Source organism: Ambystoma mexicanum, chromosome 4p (genome assembly GCF_040938575.1).
Source record: "Ambystoma mexicanum isolate Mex_15411 chromosome 4p, UKY_AmexF1_1, whole genome shotgun sequence".
NCBI lineage: Eukaryota > Metazoa > Chordata > Amphibia > Caudata > Ambystomatidae > Ambystoma > Ambystoma mexicanum.
Genome location: NC_090927.1, coordinates 500,036,703 through 500,055,627, shown reverse-complemented (window position 1 = coordinate 500,055,627; position 18,925 = coordinate 500,036,703).

Below are 18,925 nucleotides of genomic sequence, written 5' to 3'. Positions count from 1 at the left end.
ATAAAAACTCACGAAAGTTGTGAGTGAATGTGATGGCTGGTTACCATAGCCCCAATATGTGATTATGTAGGGTGTCCTGACCCACGTTTAAGCTACCCTGCTACAACATTTGGTGCTGTGGGCTTAGGAAATTCAAGATGGCGGAAAACCCACATGTGCGCCGAAATCCAGGAAAGCTGCGCAGTTGTGCGCACACCAAAATGGTTACCTAACTTGCCACCCACCAGGGTAAAGAAAGGTCTTTGTTAACAAAATCCACTTTTACTGATGTCAAAAAGTTGCTGAAATCGTGACTCATTGGACCACTTTAAAGATTCAACCCTTTTTGTGGGGTTCCACATAACCATCTTACTGTAAGGAGCCCCATCAAAACAATGTTAAGCAAGGATTTACTACCATGTAAGAACCATTCCTGTTTAGAATGCATTAATCCAAGAAAATCCCAAAAATGGGTGCAGTACCAGTACTCACCACTATCCAAAAGCCGGCTTTTTAAAACCCACTGTGTGTGTTTCTGAAGGCAAGCAAAATGCCTATTTCAAACCTTGCAACATGTGCAAAATATTCACTGAACACCAGCAGACATTTGGCAGAATGGAGTTTTGTGTGCCTACAAAATCTGGGAAATGAAGAGCCCAAAAACAATGCTTATAACAAAAATGCTATGGAGTCAGCAGCTTAAGCCTAACTGCAACTGGATTTAAAACCACCAAAATCGAAAATGTTAAATTAAATGAGTGACCTATGTTTGGTGTCACATGCCTTTGTAACTGTTGAAATGTCATAGTTTTGCACTTAGAATCAGCATTCTAGCTGCATGTGTAAAATTACAAGTTATTTTAAAAGCAACAAAAAGTTAGCTGAAGGTCTGGCTTAAGGAACTTGATTTTGCCTAGCAACGGATCCCATCAGGAGTGAAACTTGAGTCACAACTATGTTCCCAGGCCAATGTTCCTTTTGCTGCTCACACTAAGGATATGCCATCTATCTGATAATTGAATTTCCTGTGCTCTGCCAGAGAGTGAACAAAGCCCTCTCCACTCAGGCAAAGGTTTTTATTACAGACGTCGTAAAAAGTGGCTTCCTCCTGGAGAAGCTGGGAGGGGCACTGCCTGTGAGAAGCAAGCTGGCTTGGCAGAAACTGGAAAGACTGGTTTCTGTACCATGTGACCTGAAAAGACACACCCCTGCAGCAAGGATATGGTTTTATAAAAAGGGGGATAATTCATAGTGCGGACATGTGAAAATTTTATAAATGATACCATAATTCTTGTGATTTTTCTGCCCACAGTTTAAGACGTGGTAGGAACCGGTGGTATGTTCAGGGGGGTTTTAGCGGAAAAGTGGATATTACTCTAAATGTGTGCATGTTAAAAATCTGAAACTTCATCAGTTAATGTCCCTACCCCCTGCACACATGTATGTAAAGTTGGGTCCATGTCGGAAATTGAAAAAGCAGTTAAAAAGTCAATTATGTACACTCTTTGAATGCAAGCTCCGAGAATGAGCAGATTTGGACATAGACATGGCTAAATTCAGCCACACCATGTATATGTAATTTCAAACAACTGTGTAACTCTGAAGTATGGATTTTGATCATATATATATTTGGGTGCACAGATGATAAGGGAGGTTGTTTCAAGAGATCATAAAATGACATCAATCTGACTCACAGTTCAGTTTGCCAATCAAGCGGAGGAATGGAAGCCTGACCAATGACGAATGAGAGGGGCAAGTCTAGTGATGCAACACACACACCCATTCTCAAGAAACAGATAAAAGCAGAGAGTCAGGACACATAGAGACATTCAATTTCATCTGCCGCTGGAAGCCCTGCCGGAAAAATCCATACTTACCTCCATCAAACTCCAGAAAGCCAAACTAGAGACTTCAATCTATCCAGAGCAGAAACCAGACCAGAGAGAAAGCAGTGCTGTGCCTAGCAGAGACCAGACCAGAGAGAAAGCAGTGCTGTGCCTAGCAGAGACCAGACCAGAGAGAAAGCAGTGCTGTGCCTAGCCGAGACCAGACCAGGCGCTGTGAGCAGAATCCGGAAAGACCTGACCAGACTGAAGATCGTGACCAAGTCGCTTTCCTGTTCAAAATCTCTTGTGAGTACTTAGCAAAACTCAGAACACATCTCTTAGTTTAAATTCATCTAATTCAATCTATTTAACCTAAGTAGAACTGCCTCCTATCTGTCACCTGTCATTTCTAGTAAAATTTGTCATTTTGAAAAAGTGTGCGTTTAAAATTTGCAAAACCAAAAACGACCTTTACTAAATTACTCATATCTCCGCAACCGTTTGGGCTAGAGACTTGCAATAACTTTCATTTGGAAGCTGAGATCCCAGGCTTTCCTAGGACCCCAAAACGGTAGAGATAGTCCTTGCGGTTCCTTTGTAATAGCGCTCGGCGCATCCGCGAATTTTGCCGCGATTTGCAATTTCTTCACATGTAAAAGAACTGCTGCTGCCCGATTTCATTTGCCAGAAATTCGTTTAACCTGCTAACTATCCCTGCATCATTGCTAGTGTGAGCCTGGACTAATATTAACTAGATACCACTCATCCTGAACCTCTAAAAGGGAATTAAGAGCGTTTCCAGCATATTTCTCATTCATTGCTAGCACCTATCAAAGCATTTGCCTGTGTTTTCAAACTTCTGTTTAAGCTTGCTGGATTGAACTGAATTACAGTTGATTGCCTTTCTGAGAACTGTGTGTTTTCCTTCCATTTCCTTGCCTTGCATCAAGGGGGGGGGGGAGTAGCCAGAGAAAAGTGATTACATTGTTTGGTTGAAATCATATTGCGTATTTTCTGTACTGCATTCATTGAATATTGCATCCACCTGAGCCTACATAAAGCATCCTCTACCACATTATACTTTTGTTCCTATTTACCAGTGTGCTACCTTATCCATTTCATGTCAACTCATTAGTGATTAAAGAAGTGTGCTAGTGCCAGATTCTCCGTTGTTAATATTTACCATATCAGATTAAGTGTGATATTCAATTATTAATTTATTAAAAAGTGTGATATATATTTTAATTTATCAAATAAACCTTTTAAACTTGCAAAACAGAATTACTTCTTGGCTCAGTGGGGTCAGGGGGATTCCAAGAGAGGGGTGTTATACAAGGGTAGTCATCCAGAACGCATGAACTGGACCTAAAGATATATCAATAAGGGTTTTCATTCAGTATTCTAGACTAGGCGTTAACTTGGCTGTAGTGCTGAATTGAATCCTCTTACAAAGTGGGGGCTCGAGCCGAGACGTTGGGTTAGATTTACCAGTTGTGCAGCTTAATACAGTGTGCTAACTGACGGGATACATACACCCGGTCGGATCACCACGCTGCATTACGCTGTGAAGCATTCCTCAAAAGGGACACTCCAAGAAAAGTTCTGTTCTGCAAAAATAAAATACTAACTTCTGTAAGTCAGGACAGAGACCAATCTCTAGAATGACGACCTTAGTAGACATGAAAATAGCCAGAGAGCACCTCTTGCATAAGCTATTTGTGAGAGGTGAATGGACCGAACAGGGCCAGGATGTGTGGTTGCAGGCCATCACACAACAGGTCACTGAAACAGGGTCAGATATATATAGAGATCAGGGTCCCTTACATGTGGCCCTGAGTGAACTATATATGGCTCCTAAAGCCAAAGAGGAACACAATAAGATCGCCAGGATAGCAGCATACCTGTACCTATATATGGGAGACATGCAGGATAGATGTGCTGAAAGCCAAAATCTGGCAAATAGGCAACAGATGGCATTACAGAAGGTCCAATTTGATCTGGACTCTTCTGAGCAGAGGCTGCAGAGGAGCCAGGAGTCAGAAAATGACAGCAGACTGTACATTACTAAAATAAAGGAGGATATGGATGTGCTGCAAAAGGAAAAGTCAGAACAGGATACTAGATTTCTGGCCCTGCAGAAGGAGCACCAAGACAGTTTGGACTCCTTACTGCAGAGCCAGAAAAAGCTGGAGCAACAGATCAATTTCAACAGGGCATGCACAGAGCAGGTAGCCACCCTGCAAATCCAACTAGACAGAGAGAAAGAGGAGAGCAATAAACTGATCCTGAAAGACCTGGATACCCAGGCAGAGTTTGATCAGGAGCGCCAGAAAGCTGGTGCCTTCCAAAGGCAAAGGGACGACCTGGCGGCACAAATGCAGGCTCTTAGTCAGGAAAGAGACGCCTTAGGCCAGGAAGTCTGCCATTTAAAAAGGAAAATGGAAGAAAATCACCTGGCCCACCAGGGACTGGGTGACCTCCAAAAAGAAAACCAGAACTTGCTAGAGCACACCAGAAGGGTGGAAGATGCTCTGGCAAGAAAGGAGCAGGCCAGTAGGGATGGGACTCAGGAGGTAAACCTCCTGCAGCAAAGACTGGCCCAGTTCTCCAGGACCAACCAGGAAGCACAGAGGGAAAATGAGGCCCTCTGTCAACACAATGATAGGCTCCAGCAACAGGTAGCGATGCAGGAGAAACTGATAGAGTCGAGTAAGGCCTTAACAGAGGAACTGAAGGCACAAATGCAGGCTCTTGCATTGCAACAGGGAGCAGGGGCGGATAGAGATGAGGTCCGCTGGGAAAGAGAGACTCCTGACCATAACCGCAGGAGCCCTAACCCCAGGGGCCTTCATCTCCCCCAGTCCCTGGACTCTGCCACCCCCATGTCCCCTGGCGCACATGAGCACAGGGCCGCAGGGATGGCAGATTACTATCCAGCCAGAAGCATGGGGCTCATAGGCCAGTACCATCCAGGAATGGAGGGGTGGGCATCCGGGTATGGGCACCCAAGTACAATACAGTTCAGTGGGGAACCCCAGGAGAGTAGGCCCATTAAGGGCATCCTGAAAACCTCTGCCCAGTTAGGTCAGTGGAGGGGGTACCCATCAAATCCTGACAGCAAGGAGGAATCTGAAGACTCCTCTGAACTGCGCAGGACACAGGAGACCAGGTCCCCACATTCTGCCAGCCATTCCCAGGCTCGCAGAATCCGGGAAAACCTGGAAGAACAGACGGGAACCTCTGGGAGCAGTGCCTCTGAGTCCGACGAAGAATGGACAAGGGTTACCCGAACCAAAAAGGCCAATAAGGCAAAAAGGGCCTTGCTCAAGGACCCCTTAAAGCAGATTAAGGCGATCAGGAGCGTCATCACGCCTTACCATAAGAACGCTAAGTATTCTGTTTGGGAGCACTTAGAGTTGTTTGAACAAATGATGGAGACTTTCCATTTGAAGGACAGCCAAAGCTGCATTCAATATGTAAAGTGGACCTTCTCCCCGGAATACTCCAGTTTCTTTGCGGGGCTGGAGGACCAAAATCATTTAAGATGGTCCACCTATAAGGCGGCCATCCTGAAACATTTTTCTGTTCACAGAAATCCTCAAGAGGCTCGCAAGGCAGCCTACAATTTGCAATGTGGGGAGGATCAGGCCCCACAAGAATTTGTGCAGGAGTTAAAGCGGGCTTTTGCACAGACCACAAGAAGGGTGCGCACGGATAGCCGTGAATTTATAAACACGTTTTTCCATGCCTTGCCCAAATATATCATGACCCAGCTCGTGAGGGATTTTCACGAGAAAAGATCTTTAGACTGGGTCATTGAACAGGCTACCCGCATCTATGAGGTGCAGAAGCCCATAGAAAATAAAAGCAATGCCCAGAAAAACCCCAAAGCCAACAGCACCCCTGCTGCTGCCAAGGTGGCAGAGGTAAAGGTCACCCCCGTTTTGGATTTGGAGATGGGGGGGCCTAAAAACCTACCTGCACCTAATAATGCTAGGCCCAGAAGGTCCTCGGGCCAGTCGCAGACAGGGAGCCAGGGAGGCAGCCCCACAAATGGGGTCCCTCGCTCTCCTGACTATGTAAGTCCTCGCTACAAAGGTAACAGACCCATCCTGGGTTATGTGTGGACTCCTCCAGCCCAAGGGGGTGGATCCAGCCAAGCACCTAACCCAGGGAACTTCCCTCCAAACTTCCCACAGGAGGGCAGAAATTTACCAAACCCTGGGCAGAACTTTTTCCCCAGATATTCACCCGACTTCCAACCCCAAAATCATCCATCCTTCTTTCCTCAATTCCCTGAGCCCAGACCACTGAATCCGGGAGAGGGGAGGCCAAGGGTGGAGGGGTACCAAAATCTTCCCAACCAGGGGTACTACCAGAGGAGGGACAGCTACCCTTCCCGGGATCAGCCCAGGGGAGAAAACAGGGCCCCGTATCAGCCTGAGCGGGTTTCCCAGTTAGAGCGCCAGGTTCAAAACATGGCGCGGGATATGGGTCATATACTGAGGGCACAGCAGAACCCTCAGATCAGCATGCCGGCGCAGAACGCACCCAACTCTGGACCTGGTGCTCCAGAACAATGACGGGGGCAGCACCCCGATAAATCACCGGTTCCCAGGGAGGAGGCACAAAGGGAAGGGGGGTGTAAAGCCTTGGAGGAAGCTTCCTTCCTCACTTGTAAACAGCCCCTGGAAACCCAGGAACCGGAAACAAAATCTCTTGCCCCTGAAAGTCTGCCTCCTAAGGAGCAGAGGGGGGGTAGGAGAAACAAAAGACCCAAACAGACTCAGTTTGAGGAGGAGGTACAGATCTTCCAATTTGAGGGAGAGGGATCCTCAGAGGATCCTGGGAAAAGGATCTTCTCCTTCAGAGAGGGGGGAACTCCTCCCAAAGAAAAATGGGTCCCTAGGGATGCAAATCCAGACTGGGGAGATGTGGAGACTGAGCTACCGCCGCCCACCATCTCATCCCAGAACCAACAGCAAGAAAATCCCCTGGTTCAAACCCATCCTGGCGACTGCCTCCAAAAAGGGGGGGGCGGCCCAGAAACGGAGCCAGGGGAACCCACAATGGCTCTGATCTCCAGTTGCAAATTTTTTCTTTCAGATTCCCAAGACTCTCCACAGAATTCTGCCCAAATCTCCTCGCTAGCGATGTCCAAAACCAGAAAATTAGCCCACCAGTTGTCCAAAAATGTACATTATCTGTGCCCCCTTGAGGAGAAGGAGGGAAGATATTATGCCCCGGTACAAGTACAGGGGCAGGGTACAATCTCAGCACTGGTGGACACTGGATCTCAAGCTACCCTTCTGTCCAGAAGGGCCTTTGACGAAAACTTGCAGGAAGGGGAGAGAATTACCAAATTCCTCTCACCTCTCTTCCGGGACAACTACAGAACTTTGACGGGAAGGAAATTCCCGTTGAGGGGACTGCAGACTTGGACATTAAAATTGGGCGACATAAGTTGAAACACCCGGTCATAGTTGTGACCCCAGAGGGCACCCCTTGTTTACTAGGGAATGACCTCCTGAGAAGGTTGTCACCCCTAATAGATTGTGTAAACAAGGTCCTCTGGACCCAGACTAGCCGACCAATAAAATTAAAACAGAGTGTCAACCATGTTAGTTTAAACGGCACATGCCACATGGTTGAACAAAAATCTGACCAAGTAGAATTTCACTTCCAGAACAACCAAATTCCAGACGTGACGGTAATAGCAGTAGGACAACAGACTGGTGATGGGGGGTCCTCTCTATTTCTGAAAATCAACCTTCCTTCCAGTCTAAAGTGGTACTCCACGCTGGAAGGAAACACTCTGAGATTCTATACTAATCCACCATCAGAAACTCCCACTCCTATAGTCCAGAAAGATGTGAAATCAGCTCAAAGCCTGGCTGATATTCAGCAAATTGGAGAGCAGTTGTTCATCCCTGTTCAGTTAAATGTTGGGAAGGACTCTGTTCTCGCTCGAGTGTGTGTGAACAACGGTAAGAGCTTCATCAGCGAAGCCATGTTTCGCCAACTCCCAAAAGATCCAGCCATTCCCACCTTCAAACTGATAGACAAATGGGAAATGGACCTGGAAGCACCTAATTCCAAACATCTCCTGCCAAGCAGGTGTATGCTCAAAATCTCCATTGGCAACAAGAGCATAGTCCACAATTGTTGGGTCGTGCGAGACGTCCCTGCCGCCTTTTACTTAGGCAGTGACATTCTCAATCGCTTTGCCATTAGTTTGGACCTAATAAACTTCAAAGCTTGGTCCCGATTAGCGGATAATCCCATGGGCTTTGATGATCCAGAAAAAGCATTTAGGTCAGCTCAATTGCTACCTTATGCAGTTGAAATTCAGGTTAAAGAGGAAGTCACCATCCCAGAAAGGACCCGACAATTCTCCCTGGAAGTGAAAGTTAAAAGGGGACAAGAGTTGAAAAACCCTGATGCTTACATACATCTAAATGCTTCTCTCCAACAGCAAGGGTTGGGGGTAAACCCGACTCCATTAGTCAACATAGAACATGACCCCATTCTAATAGAGGTGGATAACAGCGACTTAAAGAGTATTACTCTAGCCGCAGGCACCATTATTGGAATGGCGGTTGATGACCGACATTTCTCCATTGATCTTGTAAATGAACTGTTAGGACCCATCCCCAAGGACTGTTTTGACAGTGACAGTGATGACAACGCAACACCAGACAGGATTTTTACCCGGCATGGGGGGAACTTCCTGGTGTACACTTCCTGCCCCTATGGTAAGGAAGATGTGACCTGTGACTTCAGGAGGGATGAGGTGATTTTCCAGGTCCATGAGGGCTGCCTTTCCCACCTGAAGCCTTCGGTCCAAATCAGCACTCTGACCAGGGACTTCTCCACCCAGCTGGAGGAGGCCGCGGAGATAGCCAAACCAGAAGTCTTTCCAGGCTTCAGGCAGATGGTGGAAGAGAGAGTCAACCTAGCTGATGCCTGTGTGACTCTGGAACAAAAGCAAAAGTTGAAACAAGTTTTCTTGGATTTCCAAGATCTCTTTGCGGTAGACTCATATGACTGTGGTCGCACCGACATCCACACCACAACAATCCCCACGGACCCTGGCATGACTCCAGTGTTTGTGAAGCAATATCGCTTGCCTCTCGCATCAATGGAGTCCCTTACTGAAATAATTAAGAACCTTGAGTCCCGGGGAATAATCCGTCCAGTCCACAGCACCTTCAATAATCCGGTGCTGGGAATATTGAAGCCAAACGGCCAGTGGAGACTCTGCGCTGACCTCAGGGAGCTCAACAAACGGGTCCACACTTCCCGATGGCCTCTTCCCTACATTGACCAAGGGCTGGCCCAGATTCAGGGGTCACAGGTATTCACTGCAATAGACCTGACCAATGGATACTGGACCGTGCCTGTCAGTAGGGAGGACCAATACAAGCTGGCTTTTACCTTTGGGGGCCAGCAGTACACATGGACCCGGACTCCCTTCGGATACCTTAACTCCGGTAATGAGTTCAATATTTTCCTACATAAGGCCATGCCCGACCTGGGTACGAGGGGTAACCTGGCTTATGTAGATGATGTCCTCATCAAAAGTTCATCTGTGGAGGAACACATAGCAGAGATCCGTTATGTTCTGACACAGTTGAGGGCCGCCGGAGCAAAACTTTCCTTTCAGAAAGCACAGTGGTGTAGAACCCGTGTTAATTTCTTGGGGCATGAGATTACTCCTCAGGGTCTCTGTCCCCAGGAAAAGAAAGTGGAAGCACTTCAGAAACTGAAAGACCCCACAACTCTGCGGGAACTAAGGAGCCTCCTTGGACTGACTAATTACAGCAGAAAGTTCATTGAGGGCTACGCAGAGATCACCATACCCCTGATTCATCTCCTGAAGGGGGGGGTCAAGTGGGAATGGGGTCCAGAACAAGCCGAGGCAGTAAAACAACTCAAAAGAAGCCTCTCACAAGCGCCTTGCCTAGCTTACCCTGTCAGAAACAAGGAGTTCTTCCTGGAGACGGGGTTCTCTAATACATGCTTGACGGCAGTATTATATCAAAAGCATGACAAGGTCAATAAAGTAATCTCCTATGCGAGCAAAACTTTATCCTCTGTGGAGGAAAAATTCAACGATTGTGAGAAGGCACTCCTGGCAACGGTGTGGGCATTGAAGAATTACCGCCCGTTTATCCAGGGGGAACACTTCATAGTGGAGACTCCACACCAGCCTCTGCAATATCTCCAAAGTGACAGAATCCGGGCCGGAAATGTGAGTAATTCCCGAATTACTTCCTGGATTCTGTCAATGCAAGGCTTTCCTGTGGAGGTCAGATATGGCCAAAACAAGAAGAGTCCCCTCGCGCAAGGTCTGGCTGACTTGCATGATTGTGCCAGAGAAAACTGTCTCGAGGACGAAAGTCTAAAAAAAAAGGACAACATGGAGGCATACCTTAATTCCCCCCACAAAGTCTTTGAAGAAGACAAGTGTGAGGGAATGCCCACTGTGTATGTGGATGGATGCTCTTACCATGTCGACAACAACGGGGAGAAAGAACTGGTGGCCGGCGTAGGGAATGCATGGGTGAATGAGTCCCCAGAACCCTCCGCTGGATACAAAATTGGTCCCCGAAGTAGTCAGGTGGCAGAATTGATGGCTGTGCATCAGGCCATCCTCACTGCTGTCCAGCATCAACTCCACGAACTGGTCATAATCACAGATTCGGATTATGTACGGAACGGGTTCGTGGAGCACCTGGTTAATTGGAAGACCAGAGGCATGGTATGTGCTAACAACAAACCCTTGAAACATGGGAAGTTGATCCAAAACATTGATGATCTGGTCACCTCGAATGGGATGACCATCTATTGAAAGAAGATCAAGGGTCATTCCAAAGTAGAGGGACCAGACAAAACTGGAAATGACTTAGCTGATCAGCTGGCCAAAACCGGGGCCATCCAAGGGGATCTAATTGAGATTGAGTCCCTGTTGGGGGAAATCCAGGTCACTGCCATCACTAGGTCCCAGACAAATGCTCACAACGACCTCTCAATTGCACAATGGAGTAAGGAGACCCCTGATGCTGATTTGATTACTGCTCAGAAGGGGGATCCAATAATTGGTAAATTTTACCAGCACCTTGAGGACCCTGAGAACTTTCCCCTGACGGATACCGATTACATTGGGAAAGAGGACCTAAGAGTGTTGATGAAATGTCCCAAAATGTTCCGGATCCAAGACGGTTTGTTGGTAAGGAAATCCAAAGCTGGCCACGATCAGTGGGTGGTTCCTACCTCATTCCGAAGCCTGATGTTAAGTCACGCCCATGATGCGGCCACTGCCGGTCATAGGGGGTTTCACACAACATTGGAAATCTTAAGAGAGGTTGCATACTGGCCACACATGGGGCAGGACCTCGACCAGTACCTGAAGGGTTGCCTTGTGTGTGCACAATTTCAGCCATCATCCCTCACACACCGGGCGCCTTTACAAAAGAGGGGAATGACACTGCCATGGTCAGATTTACAAATCGACTTTGTAGGCCCTGTGATTCGCTCGGCTAGGGGGAATAAGTACATGTTGACCGTGACATGCTTGTTTACCAAGTGGGTGGAATGTCTCCCAGCCCCAAATTGCAAGGCAGAAACTGCAGCGGCCTTGATGATTAACCACATCTTTTCCCGTTTTGGTCTACCTCAAAGGATTGAGTCAGACAGAGGTAGCCACTTCACCAGTGAAGTAATGACAAAGATGTGGGAGATACTGGGGGTCAAGAGAAAGCTGCATATTGCTTATAGACCAGCTTCTTCTGGGGCAGTAGAGAGATATAACCGGACAATTGTGAGCATATTAAAGAAGTTTGTGGCAGATTCTGGGCCAAGTTGGGATATCCGATTACCTCTGGTCCTAATGGCCATCAGATCTACCCCTTCATCTGCAACCAAAATGTCACCATTTGAGTTGATGACTGGGCGCAAGATGGTGCTTCCGCAGCATTTGCTCTACAGGACCCAAGAGCAGACACTGATAAATGCCTCCACTACTCATGAGTATGTAGAGAATTTAAGGAAACACCTCCAACATGCTTTTGCTTATGCTCAGCGGAATCTAGAAAGATCGACTGATAGCATGAAGACCCATTATGACCTGAAAACTTCCAGGAAGGAATATCAGGTGGGAGACCGGGTCTATCTATACAACTTCCAAAGGAACCAGGCCAAGCAGCGCAAATTTTTGCCTACATGGAAGGGACCCTTTGAGATCGTCGATAAGATCTCCCCTGTGGCCTACAAGATCCGCATCCCCAAAGGTGGTTCGGCAGAGGGGGAAGACAAGTGGGTCCACATAAACCAGTTGAAATGTTGCCATCCCAGGCACACTCTGCAACAACTGGAGGAATCCTCTGGAATCCTAGCGGGTACTGTATCAGACTAATTCAGTTCCAATCATAAAACCTACCACATCTAGTCTCTAAAATATTGTGATTTACATGAAACTGTCTCTAGTGATGCTGTTTTTTTTTTTCAAAATAAGAATGTAATATTTCGTTACGATGAAATGCATATGCTGCCCCACTATCTCAACAGTGGTGGAAAAAAAAATCGTCTATGAGTAGATATTGCCGCTCTTCCTTTATCATCCTAGGAGAGATGAAACCATGAAGGATGACCAAGAAGGACGATCCGGAGACCGGGAGCAAAGACACAACGGGCCCGGGGTACCGCCCAATCTTCCCATCAGGACCGGCGAGGAGAACTGATCGATCTGACCGGATGGAGAAGAAGATGCTGAACTGTGCCATCTACAGAAGAGGAAGAAGATTATGCGGACAGACCGGTGCGTGGGTCAAAACCCTTGGGCACGCGACTCCCCATCGACCCAAACTCAAAGTGCAGTCACGTGGGGGGGCTTGTAGGGTGTCCTGACCCACGTTTAAGCTACCCTGCTACAACATTTGGTGCTGTGGGCTTAGGAAATTCAAGATGGCGGAAAACCCACATGTGCGCCGAAATCCAGGAAAGCTGCGCAGTTGTGCGCACACCAAAATGGTTACCTAACTTGCCACCCACCAGGGTAAAGAAAGGTCTTTGTTAACAAAATCCACTTTTACTGATGTCAAAAAGTTGCTGAAATCGTGACTCATTGGACCACTTTAAAGATTCAACCCTTTTTGTGGGGTTCCACATAACCATCTTACTGTAAGGAGCCCCATCAAAACAATGTTAAGCAAGGATTTACTACCATGTAAGAACCATTCCTGTTTAGAATGCATTAATCCAAGAAAATCCCAAAAATGGGTGCAGTACCAGTACTCACCACTATCCAAAAGCCGGCTTTTTAAAACCCACTGTGTGTGTTTCTGAAGGCAAGCAAAATGCCTATTTCAAACCTTGCAACATGTGCAAAATATTCACTGAACACCAGCAGACATTTGGCAGAATGGAGTTTTGTGTGCCTACAAAATCTGGGAAATGAAGAGCCCAAAAACAATGCTTATAACAAAAATGCTATGGAGTCAGCAGCTTAAGCCTAACTGCAACTGGATTTAAAACCACCAAAATCGAAAATGTTAAATTAAATGAGTGACCTATGTTTGGTGTCACATGCCTTTGTAACTGTTGAAATGTCATAGTTTTGCACTTAGAATCAGCATTCTAGCTGCATGTGTAAAATTACAAGTTATTTTAAAAGCAACAAAAAGTTAGCTGAAGGTCTGGCTTAAGGAACTTGATTTTGCCTAGCAACGGATCCCATCAGGAGTGAAACTTGAGTCACAACTATGTTCCCAGGCCAATGTTCCTTTTGCTGCTCACACTAAGGATATGCCATCTATCTGATAATTGAATTTCCTGTGCTCTGCCAGAGAGTGAACAAAGCCCTCTCCACTCAGGCAAAGGTTTTTATTACAGACGTCGTAAAAAGTGGCTTCCTCCTGGAGAAGCTGGGAGGGGCACTGCCTGTGAGAAGCAAGCTGGCTTGGCAGAAACTGGAAAGACTGGTTTCTGTACCATGTGACCTGAAAAGACACACCCCTACAGCAAGGATATGGTTTTATAAAAAGGGGGATAATTCATAGTGCGGACATGTGAAAATTTTATAAATGATACCATAATTCTTGTGATTTTTCTGCCCACAGTTTAAGACGTGGTAGGAACCGGTGGTATGTTCAGGGGGGTTTTAGCGGAAAAGTGGATATTACTCTAAATGTGTGCATGTTAAAAATCTGAAACTTCATCAGTTAATGTCCCTACCCCCTGCACACATGTATGTAAAGTTGGGTCCATGTCGGAAATTGAAAAAGCAGTTAAAAAGTCAATTATGTACACTCTTTGAATGCAAGCTCCGAGAATGAGCAGATTTGGACATAGACATGGCTAAATTCAGCCACACCATGTATATGTAATTTCAAACAACTGTGTAACTCTGAAGTATGGATTTTGATCATATATATATTTGGGTGCACAGATGATAAGGGAGGTTGTTTCAAGAGATCATAAAATGACATCAATCTGACTCACAGTTCAGTTTGCCAATCAAGCGGAGGAATGGAAGCCTGACCAATGACGAATGAGAGGGGCAAGTCTAGTGATGCAACACACACACCCATTCTCAAGAAACAGATAAAAGCAGAGAGTCAGGACACATAGAGACATTCAATTTCATCTGCCGCTGGAAGCCCTGCCGGAAAAATCCATACTTACCTCCATCAAACTCCAGAAAGCCAAACTAGAGACTTCAATCTATCCAGAGCAGAAACCAGACCAGAGAGAAAGCAGTGCTGTGCCTAGCAGAGACCAGACCAGAGAGAAAGCAGTGCTGTGCCTAGCAGAGACCAGACCAGAGAGAAAGCAGTGCTGTGCCTAGCCGAGACCAGACCAGGCGCTGTGAGCAGAATCCGGAAAGACCTGACCAGACTGAAGATCGTGACCAAGTCGCTTTCCTGTTCAAAATCTCTTGTGAGTACTTAGCAAAACTCAGAACACATCTCTTAGTTTAAATTCATCTAATTCAATCTATTTAACCTAAGTAGAACTGCCTCCTATCTGTCACCTGTCATTTCTAGTAAAATTTGTCATTTTGAAAAAGTGTGCGTTTAAAATTTGCAAAACCAAAAACGACCTTTACTAAATTACTCATATCTCCGCAACCGTTTGGGCTAGAGACTTGCAATAACTTTCATTTGGAAGCTGAGATCCCAGGCTTTCCTAGGACCCCAAAACGGTAGAGATAGTCCTTGCGGTTCCTTTGTAATAGCGCTCGGCGCATCCGCGAATTTTGCCGCGATTTGCAATTTCTTCACATGTAAAAAAACTGCTGCTGCCCGATTTCATTTGCCAGAAATTCGTTTAACCTGCTAACTATCCCTGCATCATTGCTAGTGTGAGCCTGGACTAATATTAACTAGATACCACTCATCCTGAACCTCTAAAAGGGAATTAAGAGCGTTTCCAGCATATTTCTCATTCATTGCTAGCACCTATCAAAGCATTTGCCTGTGTTTTCAAACTTCTGTTTAAGCTTGCTGGATTGAACTGAATTACAGTTGATTGCCTTTCTGAGAACTGTGTGTTTTCCTTCCATTTCCTTGCCTTGCATCAAGGGGGGGAGGGGAGTAGCCAGAGAAAAGTGATTACATTGTTTGGTTGAAATCATATTGCGTATTTTCTGTACTGCATTCATTGAATATTGCATCCACCTGAGCCTACATAAAGCATCCTCTACCACATTATACTTTTGTTCCTATTTACCAGTGTGCTACCTTATCCATTTCATGTCAACTCATTAGTGATTAAAGAAGTGTGCTAGTGCCAGATTCTCCGTTGTTAATATTTACCATATCAGATTAAGTGTGATATTCAATTATTAATTTATTAAAAAGTGTGATATATATTTTAATTTATCAAATAAACCTTTTAAACTTGCAAAACAGAATTACTTCTTGGCTCAGTGGGGTCAGGGGGATTCCAAGAGAGGGGTGTTATACAAGGGTAGTCATCCAGAACGCATGAACTGGACCTAAAGATATATCAATAAGGGTTTTCATTCAGTATTCTAGACTAGGCGTTAACTTGGCTGTAGTGCTGAATTGAATCCTCTTACAATTAACACTCACACCTGTCCCTATAGTGGCATACAAAGGGAAGAAATAGAGAAAACAGAAATGGTGAAGAAACTCATTGTTAGCCTATCTCCACCAGTGCCATGTGCCCTAATCTCCTGATGGGCATCCATGTCCCTCATAGTGACCAACCGCATTCATTCAATGATGGTTGAAGGAAAGTTGGGAAAAAGGAACACAGGGAAAGTGACATTATTCACCAAACATGTTAAGTTTACCCCGTGCGTGAAAACTGCAACAATGTTCCCGTCTCGACAGGATAGCTCGGGGGCAATGTGCTCGCCTTGGAAGCACGACATTGATATTGATATTTTATTTCTATCGCGATCGTACACAAGTGTTTTAGAGCGCGAATGACGACACAAAGCACCACAGGTTCAATCCCCGGGTCTGCGCTTAGAAACCTCTGAGTACTAAGCACATTATAGATGACCTATCATATCATATCATATCATCATGTGTATCCAAAACTGTGGCCATTAAGCACAATAGCGGGTTGCAGTGATATGACACTCACGTTATATTGCACTACACTTTGGCACAGATGAAATGAGTAGTGTGTCGCTGAAAGTAACACAAGTATATTCAGAAATTCATGCGAACATGATTTAAAGTTGGGTAAATAAAAAAACGCATTTACAAAAGTAATGCCACTAATTAAACTAAATGTTGTTCATTAGAAAGTGTGAGCAGGATGGATTACCTTAGACAGGGCTTTTAAGTGAATCCCCGGTTTTGAAGCTCTCCTAATGTTATTCCTCTTCTTGGATGGCACATGTCAATTCTTGTGTCACTGTGTGCTGTGAAACGAAAGAAAACGTATGAGGAATAAAATAGACTAGATGTGAAACACTTAACAGCAACTCAGTGAATCGCTTTTATTGCAGGGACGTTAAGGTGAAAACGTAATGCAACAAAACCTCTTAAATTCAGATAACGCCACTTTAACTTTGAGCCCGCTGTTGCAGAGCCATGACAACAATGATGACATCACAGATCACATCACTGATGATATCATTAATTACATTACAACAGTAGCTGGCATCAAGCATGGCCTTCAGCCATGGTCAGTGTGCATGGACAAATATATTTTAACACATGAATGGGTACTAGTCATTGCCTTCAGTTATGGACAGTGATCACAACCTTCACCCATTTGCACTGAATATTTTAAAACACTAACAGGCTATCACCATAGATTTTGGCCTTTACCAGGAAACAAAGCTTTCAACTGTGTCCACGGTATATTATATACACTGATCAGACACTAGCCATGGACTTTAGCACAATACTGGCCAGTGGCCACAATCTTTGACTGTGGTTATCTTTGAGCCTGGTTATCTACTTGAAAAGATACAATAAACGTGGTTGAGAAGATACAATAAACGTGAGAAGCGAGCCAAGCTCCTTTTTGAGGTTTGATGGAAAAAAAACAAGGAATACCAGGTTAACTTCATTTAATAACATTAAATACAACGAAGGAGCTCACAACATAGTCTCTAGTCACATGGTCCGATGAAAATAGACTTTGGAGCAAGCTACACTGAGACCAGAAGATAAGGCTCCATTTTATTCTCAGGCACAGTGAGCCTTCGCAAGGCCGAGTTCAAACGCATTCATTGTATGGCAGACCGCTGGAGTGATGATGGATGTTGGGCTAATTGGGTGGGGAGGCATGATCAGGCCAACCCCCCAGCACCTGGGGTACCAGCTTGTGTGCTACTACCAAGTGGAATATTCCAGAAGGGTACACGCATGCCAGCCAATTGTAGAGGGCCACGTAGCAATAGAGCGTTGTTTATTTTCAAGACACAGAAGATGACCTTAGAGACACAATCACGATCCCTTCCCTTATAGAAAGTACACTTAGATGTTCCCTTCCAGCCTATCACATCCCCTAGTAGGTTTTCTTATTTTGCCACGTAGTATGACGTCACTTATTTTAATAATATTTAGTCTAAAGTTGTGTTTTTTCATGTAATGCCTCAATGGACTCTCGAGAGTAAATACTGTGCGGTGTCCGTGAATGCCCGTTGTACTCCCTGTTTTAACAAGTGTATTAAAACAGCCATGTTTTTGCCAAACTTCCTGAGTCGGTCTGATTATTAATGTATGAGTAAGATCTGCATCCCCATCCATATCACATACTGTTACCTCGTCTTAAAGGACCTCTGAGTTCACTTGTTAGCAGAGAGAGGCTGGTTAACAAGACCCATCGACCAGTAGGCTTTTAGAATTTTGGAACATCGGGCGTCTCCCGCCATTTAGCTGGAGGGTCGCAAGACTTCCTCTGGAGAGCGGCCGATATAGAACTCTTGCAAGAAAGTGAAGATACAAGTGGGACCGGTCCCTCTTTCACGAAATCCCTCCTGGGTTCCACAGGCACTGAGTGGACAGAAGGCAACAGTGACTGATTGGAGGAGTCGACAATCTCAAGGGTCAAGAGCAGAAAAGGCAAATGGTGAGTAGATTGAGGGGACAGGCAAAATAGCGGATGGTAAAAAATAAAGCAACGGGGGGTTGAGCAATATATACCAAGGAGCGTCGATAAGCGCCCAGAGTCCTAAACTCAAGCAGCTTTTAGAAGGAGTCATTCCTAATCCCAAAGGGTACTTAGGTGGCACATAGATAGGTCTGTGATAGGGAATGATTCAAACTCCAGTCAGTGTATTTTAGGGGCTAGAGAAAAGGAGTGTCATGACAAGATATATGTAAAAGTCAACTAGTTTGTGTGTTTGTGTATTTTGAAGTTGAAGAAAGATGTTGAGGAACGACAAAAGTAAAATTGTGAGGTTGAGGAGGAAAAATTGTTATCTATCTCTTAAATCATTGTCAGCGCCGACTGAACAGGTAGATTGGAGTAATTGAGAAAGTAGAGACTTTGAGTGGCTTGTGTAAATCAACGGTAAGTATCGATAGTCAATTGAGACTTGTCGCAATGGGGGATGTTACTCCACTGATGCACCTTTACAAAACACTGCCAAAACACGCACCCAAGCTCAAACAGTATAGTGCGGA